At 30.4% G+C, this 14,334-nt stretch overlaps 1 protein-coding gene across 8 annotated transcripts in view; it reads right to left on the bottom strand.

Annotated features, from left to right (window-relative positions):
* The window catches only part of LOC149086369 (uncharacterized), a 139,408-nt gene that overhangs the window by 88,864 nt on the left and 36,210 nt on the right, over nt 1-14,334 (bottom strand). For all 8 annotated transcript variants that reach the window (XR_016195717.1, XM_089254879.1, XM_089254888.1 and 5 more), the window contains 5 exons: nt 12,440-12,633; nt 9,720-9,913; nt 6,999-7,192; nt 4,237-4,430; nt 1,475-1,668 (listed from right to left, as the gene is read on the bottom strand). The gene's annotated coding sequence lies outside the window, so the exon portion shown is untranslated. The remainder of the gene's footprint in view (nt 1-1,474; nt 1,669-4,236; nt 4,431-6,998; nt 7,193-9,719; nt 9,914-12,439; nt 12,634-14,334) is intronic.

The following is a 14,334-nucleotide window of genomic DNA, read 5'->3' as shown; positions in this document are numbered from 1 at the left end:
TCTGCTAACCAGAAAAGTTTTGAATAACTTATCAAATTTATCAACAACTATGTGTGAGAGAATAACTACATTACATCCTTTCTGAGTAACAGTAGCAATGCCTTCCATGTTGCTTTCCACAACCCATCTTAAAATCAATTTAAGCAGGAAAAACTTCAAAACGGGAAAAAAATGAAATAACACAAAATTTGATGAGAGAATTTGTCCCATCTACATTCCAGTGGATTTTTCATTCATGTTATGCTATGAATGACAGTATACAAAGTGTACTCAAACTTTTTTTAACTAGTACAAATTTGATTTACATACCTAGGTTTGTATAATACGTTCCAACAAATTTTAAGAAATCATGGTTCATACTCCTTGAAAATAAAAAATTTCAAGGACTATTCAAGCACTTTTCCAGACAAAATTTTAAAATTCAAGGACGTTCATATCGCGGTTGATAAAAAAAATAATAAAAACAGTGATTTTTTACAAAAATTAAATTGATTTTTTTAATTTATATTCAACATTTACTCATTTTTAATTTCGAAACGCCAATTATTTAAAACTATATAATTTTTTAAAACAATTATAATTCTCATTTCAACTTGTAGACAATGTCAAGTTTTAAAGATCTTGCTTTTGAAAAAAGCCACTGTAGTTCAGTGCTTTAATAACATTAGTTTCAGTTGCAAATAACATTTAAGCAGAAATCATTTTATGCTTGAAACAGTATTGAACTTTGCCTTCGATGAAAAAAAAAAATTAAAAAGCATGTAATCATATATCAAGGGTGACTATATGACCTGTATTTCCTGGGACATTCCCTTATTTTCACATAGCTGCCAACTTTTGAAAATGAAAATTCGGGAGATTTTCGCGCACACCCGTATTTTATGCTAAAACCACTCCCTAATAATAATAAATACAATAGGGATTTTTCCAAATAAAATAGGGATTTTCCAAACATAAAATTTGAAGCGTAGGGAATAAAATCCCTACTCAAAAACTGAAGTCCAATTAAAATAGGGATTTTACACACATGGAAGTTAAACCCTTGGGAATAAAATTCCTACGCAAAAAACAAGTGAAATTGGAGGCCAAAACTTCAGTGATGTAAAAATAAATATTGTGTTCAATCAGAAACGCTGTGAACAAACATTCTCTGCGAATGACCCCAAAATCATCGGAAGATGAAGGAAAACACCGTCAATTTTTGAAGAACACTGACTTTTTGTGACGCTTGATGTTTTTTTTTCACTTCACGACTGATGATGGCAGTCTTTCCATGACCGATGTTTATGTCCGTAACACAACTTGTACAAAAAGGAAAAGTCAGCCCTCTTCTGGAACGTTTGATGAAAGGAAATTCATCGGAATAAGTATCTTTAAAATTGATTAAATTGGCAAATATATATCTATACATTTGCCACACTAAAATAATTACTATAAAAATAAATTTAACTATGAAAATTATCAAATCACTCACCTCAAAGATTCACTAGAAGGTTCAGTTACTTTTGGTTTATCATCAGCTGGTTTACTGGAGACAACTTCAGCTTTTCACTTTCCTTCAGGTTGTGCGGCACTATGTGGTAAGGACAAACTAGCAGCAGTAGCTATGGTGGCAGCAGGTTGAGGTGTCAATTCTGAAGAGCTAATTTCATTAGACACCTGCTGAGGCTGAAAGAAAAAAAAAAAAAGACGCTCATAATTGATTCAGACATCAAAATTTCATATATACAGGGTTCATACTCATTTTCGTAAAAAAATTTCCCTGACTTTTCCAGGTTTTCCAGTCAAATTTTCAAAAAATTCCGTTTTTTTTTTAAAATCAAAAAATTGATATAAATTAATAAAAATTTAGAAAAATTAATTATATTATAAAATTATTTATATTAATTATAAAATCAATAATTTTAATTATAAAATCAATAATTTTAATTATAAAATCAATAATTTTAATTACAATATCATAATGACATCATAATCGTAGATTTCTTTACACGCATTTATGCTTTTCAAATTCACCTGATGGAGAAGAAAAATGGAACACAATTAAGAAATTAAAGATTTCCCTTTTCGGCAATTTCAATGCCCACAAGATTTAAGTCTTTACAGTTGTTTCCTTTGTGACATAATTAGTCAAAGATGTAGTTGGTTTCACTGCATCAAAATTCTTTACAGTTGGCTTGCACTCGCGTAAGCGCTAGAACCGAGAAGCTACGCAGGGGGTTGTTCACTGAACTCTGATTTTACGAACTTTTTTTCCATTAGGAAACAAATTGTTAAAAAGTTTCTTTGACACAAGACATTAGAAAATATGTATATGTACATACATTTGATAGATCATACCTGAATGCAACCACACTGGGGCGGCACAAAAAAAAAAAAAAAAAAAATATAGCTGTATGAATAAAATACAGTGGTTTTCGACAATTTTTTTTTGTCATCTCAATAGAGACAAAAATATATTTGTATTGAGCCCTCGCCTACAGTGAGGTTTAAGCCAAGGCAGGGGTCAGCACGGATCATGGGCTCAAAACTAGTGAAAATAGTGACCAAAATGCTTGAAAAAGTGACCAAATAGTGACAGAAATGCTTGAAATAGTGACCAAAATATTTTTAGAGAGAGACCAAATGGACAATGAATTTTTATTACCAAATTGAATGAATTGAAATTGAATTTAGTTTTAACCTTGCATTTCAATAGAACTCATTGAAATTGCTTTTTTCACATAATAGTGTGAAATAATTAAAATCAAACTCAAATGCATTCTGCTAACCAGAAAAGTTTTGAATAACTTATCAAATTTATCAACAACTATGTGTGAGAGAATAACTACATTACATCCTTTCTGAGTAACAGTAGCAATGCCTTCCATGTTGCTTTCCACAACCCATCTTAAAATCAATTTAAGCAGGAAAAACTTCAAAACGGGAAAAAAATGAAATAACACAAAATTTGATGAGAGAATTTGTCCCATCTACATTCCAGTGGATTTTTCATTCATGTTATGCTATGAATGACAGTATACAAAGTGTACTCAAACTTTTTTTAACTAGTACAAATTTGATTTACATACCTAGGTTTGTATAATACGTTCCAACAAATTTTAAGAAATCATGGTTCATACTCCTTGAAAATAAAAAATTTCAAGGACTATTCAAGCACTTTTCCAGACAAAATTTTAAAATTCAAGGACGTTCATATCGCGGTTGATAAAAAAAATAATAAAAACAGTGATTTTTTACAAAAATTAAATTGATTTTTTTAATTTATATTCAACATTTACTCATTTTTAATTTCGAAACGCCAATTATTTAAAACTATATAATTTTTTAAAACAATTATAATTCTCATTTCAACTTGTAGACAATGTCAAGTTTTAAAGATCTTGCTTTTGAAAAAAGCCACTGTAGTTCAGTGCTTTAATAACATTAGTTTCAGTTGCAAATAACATTTAAGCAGAAATCATTTTATGCTTGAAACAGTATTGAACTTTGCCTTCGATGAAAAAAAAAAATTAAAAAGCATGTAATCATATATCAAGGGTGACTATATGACCTGTATTTCCTGGGACATTCCCTTATTTTCACATAGCTGCCAACTTTTGAAAATGAAAATTCGGGAGATTTTCGCGCACACCCGTATTTTATGCTAAAACCACTCCCTAATAATAATAAATACAATAGGGATTTTTCCAAATAAAATAGGGATTTTCCAAACATAAAATTTGAAGCGTAGGGAATAAAATCCCTACTCAAAAACTGAAGTCCAATTAAAATAGGGATTTTACACACATGGAAGTTAAACCCTTGGGAATAAAATTCCTACGCAAAAAACAAGTGAAATTGGAGGCCAAAACTTCAGTGATGTAAAAATAAATATTGTGTTCAATCAGAAACGCTGTGAACAAACATTCTCTGCGAATGACCCCAAAATCATCGGAAGATGAAGGAAAACACCGTCAATTTTTGAAGAACACTGACTTTTTGTGACGCTTGATGTTTTTTTTTCACTTCACGACTGATGATGGCAGTCTTTCCATGACCGATGTTTATGTCCGTAACACAACTTGTACAAAAAGGAAAAGTCAGCCCTCTTCTGGAACGTTTGATGAAAGGAAATTCATCGGAATAAGTATCTTTAAAATTGATTAAATTGGCAAATATATATCTATACATTTGCCACACTAAAATAATTACTATAAAAATAAATTTAACTATGAAAATTATCAAATCACTCACCTCAAAGATTCACTAGAAGGTTCAGTTACTTTTGGTTTATCATCAGCTGGTTTACTGGAGACAACTTCAGCTTTTCACTTTCCTTCAGGTTGTGCGGCACTATGTGGTAAGGACAAACTAGCAGCAGTAGCTATGGTGGCAGCAGGTTGAGGTGTCAATTCTGAAGAGCTAATTTCATTAGACACCTGCTGAGGCTGAAAGAAAAAAAAAAAAAGACGCTCATAATTGATTCAGACATCAAAATTTCATATATACAGGGTTCATACTCATTTTCGTAAAAAAATTTCCCTGACTTTTCCAGGTTTTCCAGTCAAATTTTCAAAAAATTCCGTTTTTTTTTTTAAAATCAAAAAATTGATATAAATTAATAAAAATTTAGAAAAATTAATTATATTATAAAATTATTTATATTAATTATAAAATCAATAATTTTAATTATAAAATCAATAATTTTAATTATAAAATCAATAATTTTAATTACAATATCATAATGACATCATAATCGTAGATTTCTTTACACGCATTTATGCTTTTCAAATTCACCTGATGGAGAAGAAAAATGGAACACAATTAAGAAATTAAAGATTTCCCTTTTCGGCAATTTCAATGCCCACAAGATTTAAGTCTTTACAGTTGTTTCCTTTGTGACATAATTAGTCAAAGATGTAGTTGGTTTCACTGCATCAAAATTCTTTACAGTTGGCTTGCACTCGCGTAAGCGCTAGAACCGAGAAGCTACGCAGGGGGTTGTTCACTGAACTCTGATTTTACGAACTTTTTTTCCATTAGGAAACAAATTGTTAAAAAGTTTCTTTGACACAAGACATTAGAAAATATGTATATGTACATACATTTGATAGATCATACCTGAATGCAACCACACTGGGGCGGCACAAAAAAAAAAAAAAAAAAATATAGCTGTATGAATAAAATACAGTGGTTTTCGACAATTTTTTTTTGTCATCTCAATAGAGACAAAAATATATTTGTATTGAGCCCTCGCCTACAGTGAGGTTTAAGCCAAGGCAGGGGTCAGCACGGATCATGGGCTCAAAACTAGTGAAAATAGTGACCAAAATGCTTGAAAAAGTGACCAAATAGTGACAGAAATGCTTGAAATAGTGACCAAAATATTTTTAGAGAGAGACCAAATGGACAATGAATTTTTATTACCAAATTGAATGAATTGAAATTGAATTTAGTTTTAACCTTGCATTTCAATAGAACTCATTGAAATTGCTTTTTTCACATAATAGTGTGAAATAATTAAAATCAAACTCAAATGCATTCTGCTAACCAGAAAAGTTTTGAATAACTTATCAAATTTATCAACAACTATGTGTGAGAGAATAACTACATTACATCCTTTCTGAGTAACAGTAGCAATGCCTTCCATGTTGCTTTCCACAACCCATCTTAAAATCAATTTAAGCAGGAAAAACTTCAAAACGGGAAAAAAATGAAATAACACAAAATTTGATGAGAGAATTTGTCCCATCTACATTCCAGTGGATTTTTCATTCATGTTATGCTATGAATGACAGTATACAAAGTGTACTCAAACTTTTTTTAACTAGTACAAATTTGATTTACATACCTAGGTTTGTATAATACGTTCCAACAAATTTTAAGAAATCATGGTTCATACTCCTTGAAAATAAAAAATTTCAAGGACTATTCAAGCACTTTTCCAGACAAAATTTTAAAATTCAAGGACGTTCATATCGCGGTTGATAAAAAAAATAATAAAAACAGTGATTTTTTACAAAAATTAAATTGATTTTTTTAATTTATATTCAACATTTACTCATTTTTAATTTCGAAACGCCAATTATTTAAAACTATATAATTTTTTAAAACAATTATAATTCTCATTTCAACTTGTAGACAATGTCAAGTTTTAAAGATCTTGCTTTTGAAAAAAGCCACTGTAGTTCAGTGCTTTAATAACATTAGTTTCAGTTGCAAATAACATTTAAGCAGAAATCATTTTATGCTTGAAACAGTATTGAACTTTGCCTTCGATGAAAAAAAAAAATTAAAAAGCATGTAATCATATATCAAGGGTGACTATATGACCTGTATTTCCTGGGACATTCCCTTATTTTCACATAGCTGCCAACTTTTGAAAATGAAAATTCGGGAGATTTTCGCGCACACCCGTATTTTATGCTAAAACCACTCCCTAATAATAATAAATACAATAGGGATTTTTCCAAATAAAATAGGGATTTTCCAAACATAAAATTTGAAGCGTAGGGAATAAAATCCCTACTCAAAAACTGAAGTCCAATTAAAATAGGGATTTTACACACATGGAAGTTAAACCCTTGGGAATAAAATTCCTACGCAAAAAACAAGTGAAATTGGAGGCCAAAACTTCAGTGATGTAAAAATAAATATTGTGTTCAATCAGAAACGCTGTGAACAAACATTCTCTGCGAATGACCCCAAAATCATCGGAAGATGAAGGAAAACACCGTCAATTTTTGAAGAACACTGACTTTTTGTGACGCTTGATGTTTTTTTTTCACTTCACGACTGATGATGGCAGTCTTTCCATGACCGATGTTTATGTCCGTAACACAACTTGTACAAAAAGGAAAAGTCAGCCCTCTTCTGGAACGTTTGATGAAAGGAAATTCATCGGAATAAGTATCTTTAAAATTGATTAAATTGGCAAATATATATCTATACATTTGCCACACTAAAATAATTACTATAAAAATAAATTTAACTATGAAAATTATCAAATCACTCACCTCAAAGATTCACTAGAAGGTTCAGTTACTTTTGGTTTATCATCAGCTGGTTTACTGGAGACAACTTCAGCTTTTCACTTTCCTTCAGGTTGTGCGGCACTATGTGGTAAGGACAAACTAGCAGCAGTAGCTATGGTGGCAGCAGGTTGAGGTGTCAATTCTGAAGAGCTAATTTCATTAGACACCTGCTGAGGCTGAAAGAAAAAAAAAAAAAGACGCTCATAATTGATTCAGACATCAAAATTTCATATATACAGGGTTCATACTCATTTTCGTAAAAAAATTTCCCTGACTTTTCCAGGTTTTCCAGTCAAATTTTCAAAAAATTCCGTTTTTTTTTTTAAATCAAAAAATTGATATAAATTAATAAAAATTTAGAAAAATTAATTATATTATAAAATTATTTATATTAATTATAAAATCAATAATTTTAATTACAATATCATAATGACATCATAATCGTAGATTTCTTTACACGCATTTATGCTTTTCAAATTCACCTGATGGAGAAGAAAAATGGAACACAATTAAGAAATTAAAGATTTCCCTTTTCGGCAATTTCAATGCCCACAAGATTAAAGTCTTTACAGTTGTTTCCTTTGTGACATAATTAGTCAAAGATGTAGTTGGTTTCACTGCATCAAAATTCTTTACAGTTGGCTTGCACTCGCGTAAGCGCTAGAACCGAGAAGCTACGCAGGGGGTTGTTCACTGAACTCTGATTTTACGAACTTTTTTTCCATTAGGAAACAAATTGTTAAAAAGTTTCTTTGACACAAGACATTAGAAAATATGTATATGTACATACATTTGATAGATCATACCTGAATGCAACCACACTGGGGCGGCACAAAAAAAAAAAAAAAAAAAATATAGCTGTATGAATAAAATACAGTGGTTTTCGACAATTTTTTTTTGTCATCTCAATAGAGACAAAAATATATTTGTATTGAGCCCTCGCCTACAGTGAGGTTTAAGCCAAGGCAGGGGTCAGCACGGATCATGGGCTCAAAACTAGTGAAAATAGTGACCAAAATGCTTGAAAAAGTGACCAAATAGTGACAGAAATGCTTGAAATAGTGACCAAAATATTTTTAGAGAGAGACCAAATGGACAATGAATTTTTATTACCAAATTGAATGAATTGAAATTGAATTTAGTTTTAACCTTGCATTTCAATAGAACTCATTGAAATTGCTTTTTTCACATAATAGTGTGAAATAATTAAAATCAAACTCAAATGCATTCTGCTAACCAGAAAAGTTTTGAATAACTTATCAAATTTATCAACAACTATGTGTGAGAGAATAACTACATTACATCCTTTCTGAGTAACAGTAGCAATGCCTTCCATGTTGCTTTCCACAACCCATCTTAAAATCAATTTAAGCAGGAAAAACTTCAAAACGGGAAAAAAATGAAATAACACAAAATTTGATGAGAGAATTTGTCCCATCTACATTCCAGTGGATTTTTCATTCATGTTATGCTATGAATGACAGTATACAAAGTGTACTCAAACTTTTTTTAACTAGTACAAATTTGATTTACATACCTAGGTTTGTATAATACGTTCCAACAAATTTTAAGAAATCATGGTTCATACTCCTTGAAAATAAAAAATTTCAAGGACTATTCAAGCACTTTTCCAGACAAAATTTTAAAATTCAAGGACGTTCATATCGCGGTTGATAAAAAAAATAATAAAAACAGTGATTTTTTACAAAAATTAAATTGATTTTTTTAATTTATATTCAACATTTACTCATTTTTAATTTCGAAACGCCAATTATTTAAAACTATATAATTTTTTAAAACAATTATAATTCTCATTTCAACTTGTAGACAATGTCAAGTTTTAAAGATCTTGCTTTTGAAAAAAGCCACTGTAGTTCAGTGCTTTAATAACATTAGTTTCAGTTGCAAATAACATTTAAGCAGAAATCATTTTATGCTTGAAACAGTATTGAACTTTGCCTTCGATGAAAAAAAAAAATTAAAAAGCATGTAATCATATATCAAGGGTGACTATATGACCTGTATTTCCTGGGACATTCCCTTATTTTCCACATAGCTGCCAACTTTTGAAAATGAAAATTCGGGAGATTTTCGCGCACACCCGTATTTTATGCTAAAACCACTCCCTAATAATAATAAATACAATAGGGATTTTTCCAAATAAAATAGGGATTTTCCAAACATAAAATTTGAAGCGTAGGGAATAAAATCCCTACTCAAAAACTGAAGTCCAATTAAAATAGGGATTTTACACACATGGAAGTTAAACCCTTGGGAATAAAATTCCTACGCAAAAAACAAGTGAAATTGGAGGCCAAAACTTCAGTGATGTAAAAATAAATATTGTGTTCAATCAGAAACGCTGTGAACAAACATTCTCTGCGAATGACCCCAAAATCATCGGAAGATGAAGGAAAACACCGTCAATTTTTGAAGAACACTGACTTTTTGTGACGCTTGATGTTTTTTTTTCACTTCACGACTGATGATGGCAGTCTTTCCATGACCGATGTTTATGTCCGTAACACAACTTGTACAAAAAGGAAAAGTCAGCCCTCTTCTGGAACGTTTGATGAAAGGAAATTCATCGGAATAAGTATCTTTAAAATTGATTAAATTGGCAAATATATATCTATACATTTGCCACACTAAAATAATTACTATAAAAATAAATTTAACTATGAAAATTATCAAATCACTCACCTCAAAGATTCACTAGAAGGTTCAGTTACTTTTGGTTTATCATCAGCTGGTTTACTGGAGACAACTTCAGCTTTTCACTTTCCTTCAGGTTGTGCGGCACTATGTGGTAAGGACAAACTAGCAGCAGTAGCTATGGTGGCAGCAGGTTGAGGTGTCAATTCTGAAGAGCTAATTTCATTAGACACCTGCTGAGGCTGAAAGAAAAAAAAAAAAGACGCTCATAATTGATTCAGACATCAAAATTTCATATATACAGGGTTCATACTCATTTTCGTAAAAAAATTTCCCTGACTTTTCCAGGTTTTCCAGTCAAATTTTCAAAAAATTCCGTTTTTTTTTTTAAATCAAAAAATTGATATAAATTAATAAAAATTTAGAAAAATTAATTATATTATAAAATTATTTATATTAATTATAAAATCAATAATTTTAATTACAATATCATAATGACATCATAATCGTAGATTTCTTTACACGCATTTATGCTTTTCAAATTCACCTGATGGAGAAGAAAAATGGAACACAATTAAGAAATTAAAGATTTCCCTTTTCGGCAATTTCAATGCCCACAAGATTAAAGTCTTTACAGTTGTTTCCTTTGTGACATAATTAGTCAAAGATGTAGTTGGTTTCACTGCATCAAAATTCTTTACAGTTGGCTTGCACTCGCGTAAGCGCTAGAACCGAGAAGCTACGCAGGGGGTTGTTCACTGAACTCTGATTTTACGAACTTTTTTTCCATTAGGAAACAAATTGTTAAAAAGTTTCTTTGACACAAGACATTAGAAAATATGTATATGTACATACATTTGATAGATCATACCTGAATGCAACCACACTGGGGCGGCACAAAAAAAAAAAAAAAAAAAATATAGCTGTATGAATAAAATACAGTGGTTTTCGACAATTTTTTTTTGTCATCTCAATAGAGACAAAAATATATTTGTATTGAGCCCTCGCCTACAGTGAGGTTTAAGCCAAGGCAGGGGTCAGCACGGATCATGGGCTCAAAACTAGTGAAAATAGTGACCAAAATGCTTGAAAAAGTGACCAAATAGTGACAGAAATGCTTGAAATAGTGACCAAAATATTTTTAGAGAGAGACCAAATGGACAATGAATTTTTATTACCAAATTGAATGAATTGAAATTGAATTTAGTTTTAACCTTGCATTTCAATAGAACTCATTGAAATTGCTTTTTTCACATAATAGTGTGAAATAATTAAAATCAAACTCAAATGCATTCTGCTAACCAGAAAAGTTTTGAATAACTTATCAAATTTATCAACAACTATGTGTGAGAGAATAACTACATTACATCCTTTCTGAGTAACAGTAGCAATGCCTTCCATGTTGCTTTCCACAACCCATCTTAAAATCAATTTAAGCAGGAAAAACTTCAAAACGGGAAAAAAATGAAATAACACAAAATTTGATGAGAGAATTTGTCCCATCTACATTCCAGTGGATTTTTCATTCATGTTATGCTATGAATGACAGTATACAAAGTGTACTCAAACTTTTTTTAACTAGTACAAATTTGATTTACATACCTAGGTTTGTATAATACGTTCCAACAAATTTTAAGAAATCATGGTTCATACTCCTTGAAAATAAAAAATTTCAAGGACTATTCAAGCACTTTTCCAGACAAAATTTTAAAATTCAAGGACGTTCATATCGCGGTTGATAAAAAAAATAATAAAAACAGTGATTTTTTACAAAAATTAAATTGATTTTTTTAATTTATATTCAACATTTACTCATTTTTAATTTCGAAACGCCAATTATTTAAAACTATATAATTTTTTAAAACAATTATAATTCTCATTTCAACTTGTAGACAATGTCAAGTTTTAAAGATCTTGCTTTTGAAAAAAGCCACTGTAGTTCAGTGCTTTAATAACATTAGTTTCAGTTGCAAATAACATTTAAGCAGAAATCATTTTATGCTTGAAACAGTATTGAACTTTGCCTTCGATGAAAAAAAAAAATTAAAAAGCATGTAATCATATATCAAGGGTGACTATATGACCTGTATTTCCTGGGACATTCCCTTATTTTCCACATAGCTGCCAACTTTTGAAAATGAAAATTCGGGAGATTTTCGCGCACACCCGTATTTTATGCTAAAACCACTCCCTAATAATAATAAATACAATAGGGATTTTTCCAAATAAAATAGGGATTTTCCAAACATAAAATTTGAAGCGTAGGGAATAAAATCCCTACTCAAAAACTGAAGTCCAATTAAAATAGGGATTTTACACACATGGAAGTTAAACCCTTGGGAATAAAATTCCTACGCAAAAAACAAGTGAAATTGGAGGCCAAAACTTCAGTGATGTAAAAATAAATATTGTGTTCAATCAGAAACGCTGTGAACAAACATTCTCTGCGAATGACCCCAAAATCATCGGAAGATGAAGGAAAACACCGTCAATTTTTGAAGAACACTGACTTTTTGTGACGCTTGATGTTTTTTTTTCACTTCACGACTGATGATGGCAGTCTTTCCATGACCGATGTTTATGTCCGTAACACAACTTGTACAAAAAGGAAAAGTCAGCCCTCTTCTGGAACGTTTGATGAAAGGAAATTCATCGGAATAAGTATCTTTAAAATTGATTAAATTGGCAAATATATATCTATACATTTGCCACACTAAAATAATTACTATAAAAATAAATTTAACTATGAAAATTATCAAATCACTCACCTCAAAGATTCACTAGAAGGTTCAGTTACTTTTGGTTTATCATCAGCTGGTTTACTGGAGACAACTTCAGCTTTTCACTTTCCTTCAGGTTGTGCGGCACTATGTGGTAAGGACAAACTAGCAGCAGTAGCTATGGTGGCAGCAGGTTGAGGTGTCAATTCTGAAGAGCTAATTTCATTAGACACCTGCTGAGGCTGAAAGAAAAAAAAAAAAAGACGCTCATAATTGATTCAGACATCAAAATTTCATATATACAGGGTTCATACTCATTTTCGTAAAAAAATTTCCCTGACTTTTCCAGGTTTTCCAGTCAAATTTTCAAAAAATTCCGTTTTTTTTTTTAAATCAAAAAATTGATATAAATTAATAAAAATTTAGAAAAATTAATTATATTATAAAATTATTTATATTAATTATAAAATCAATAATTTTAATTACAATATCATAATGACATCATAATCGTAGATTTCTTTACACGCATTTATGCTTTTCAAATTCACCTGATGGAGAAGAAAAATGGAACACAATTAAGAAATTAAAGATTTCCCTTTTCGGCAATTTCAATGCCCACAAGATTAAAGTCTTTACAGTTGTTTCCTTTGTGACATAATTAGTCAAAGATGTAGTTGGTTTCACTGCATCAAAATTCTTTACAGTTGGCTTGCACTCGCGTAAGCGCTAGAACCGAGAAGCTACGCAGGGGGTTGTTCACTGAACTCTGATTTTACGAACTTTTTTTCCATTAGGAAACAAATTGTTAAAAAGTTTCTTTGACACAAGACATTAGAAAATATGTATATGTACATACATTTGATAGATCATACCTGAATGCAACCACACTGGGGCGGCACAAAAAAAAAAAAAAAAAAAATATAGCTGTATGAATAAAATACAGTGGTTTTCGACAATTTTTTTTTGTCATCTCAATAGAGACAAAAATATATTTGTATTGAGCCCTCGCCTACAGTGAGGTTTAAGCCAAGGCAGGGGTCAGCACGGATCATGGGCTCAAAACTAGTGAAAATAGTGACCAAAATGCTTGAAAAAGTGACCAAATAGTGACAGAAATGCTTGAAATAGTGACCAAAATATTTTTAGAGAGAGACCAAATGGACAATGAATTTTTATTACCAAATTGAATGAATTGAAATTGAATTTAGTTTTAACCTTGCATTTCAATAGAACTCATTGAAATTGCTTTTTTCACATAATAGTGTGAAATAATTAAAATCAAACTCAAATGCATTCTGCTAACCAGAAAAGTTTTGAATAACTTATCAAATTTATCAACAACTATGTGTGAGAGAATAACTACATTACATCCTTTCTGAGTAACAGTAGCAATGCCTTCCATGTTGCTTTCCACAACCCATCTTAAAATCAATTTAAGCAGGAAAAACTTCAAAACGGGAAAAAAATGAAATAACACAAAATTTGATGAGAGAATTTGTCCCATCTACATTCCAGTGGATTTTTCATTCATGTTATGCTATGAATGACAGTATACAAAGTGTACTCAAACTTTTTTTAACTAGTACAAATTTGATTTACATACCTAGGTTTGTATAATACGTTCCAACAAATTTTAAGAAATCATGGTTCATACTCCTTGAAAATAAAAAATTTCAAGGACTATTCAAGCACTTTTCCAGACAAAATTTTAAAATTCAAGGACGTTCATATCGCGGTTGATAAAAAAAATAATAAAAACAGTGATTTTTTACAAAAATTAAATTGATTTTTTTAATTTATATTCAACATTTACTCATTTTTAATTTCGAAACGCCAATTATTTAAAACTATATAATTTTTTAAAACAATTATAATTCTCATTTCAACTTGTAGACAATGTCAAGTTTTAAAGATCTTGCTTTTGAAAAAAGCCACTGTAGTTC

This window comes from Pholcus phalangioides, unplaced genomic scaffold (assembly GCF_987345545.1).
Source record: "Pholcus phalangioides strain wild (caught in Gottingen) unplaced genomic scaffold, Ppha-v1.0 ptg000004l_1, whole genome shotgun sequence".
In the NCBI taxonomy this organism is placed as follows: domain Eukaryota; kingdom Metazoa; phylum Arthropoda; class Arachnida; order Araneae; family Pholcidae; genus Pholcus; species Pholcus phalangioides.
Note: the sequence above shows the minus strand (reverse complement) of the source record. Positions and strands in the feature narration are given on the sequence as shown.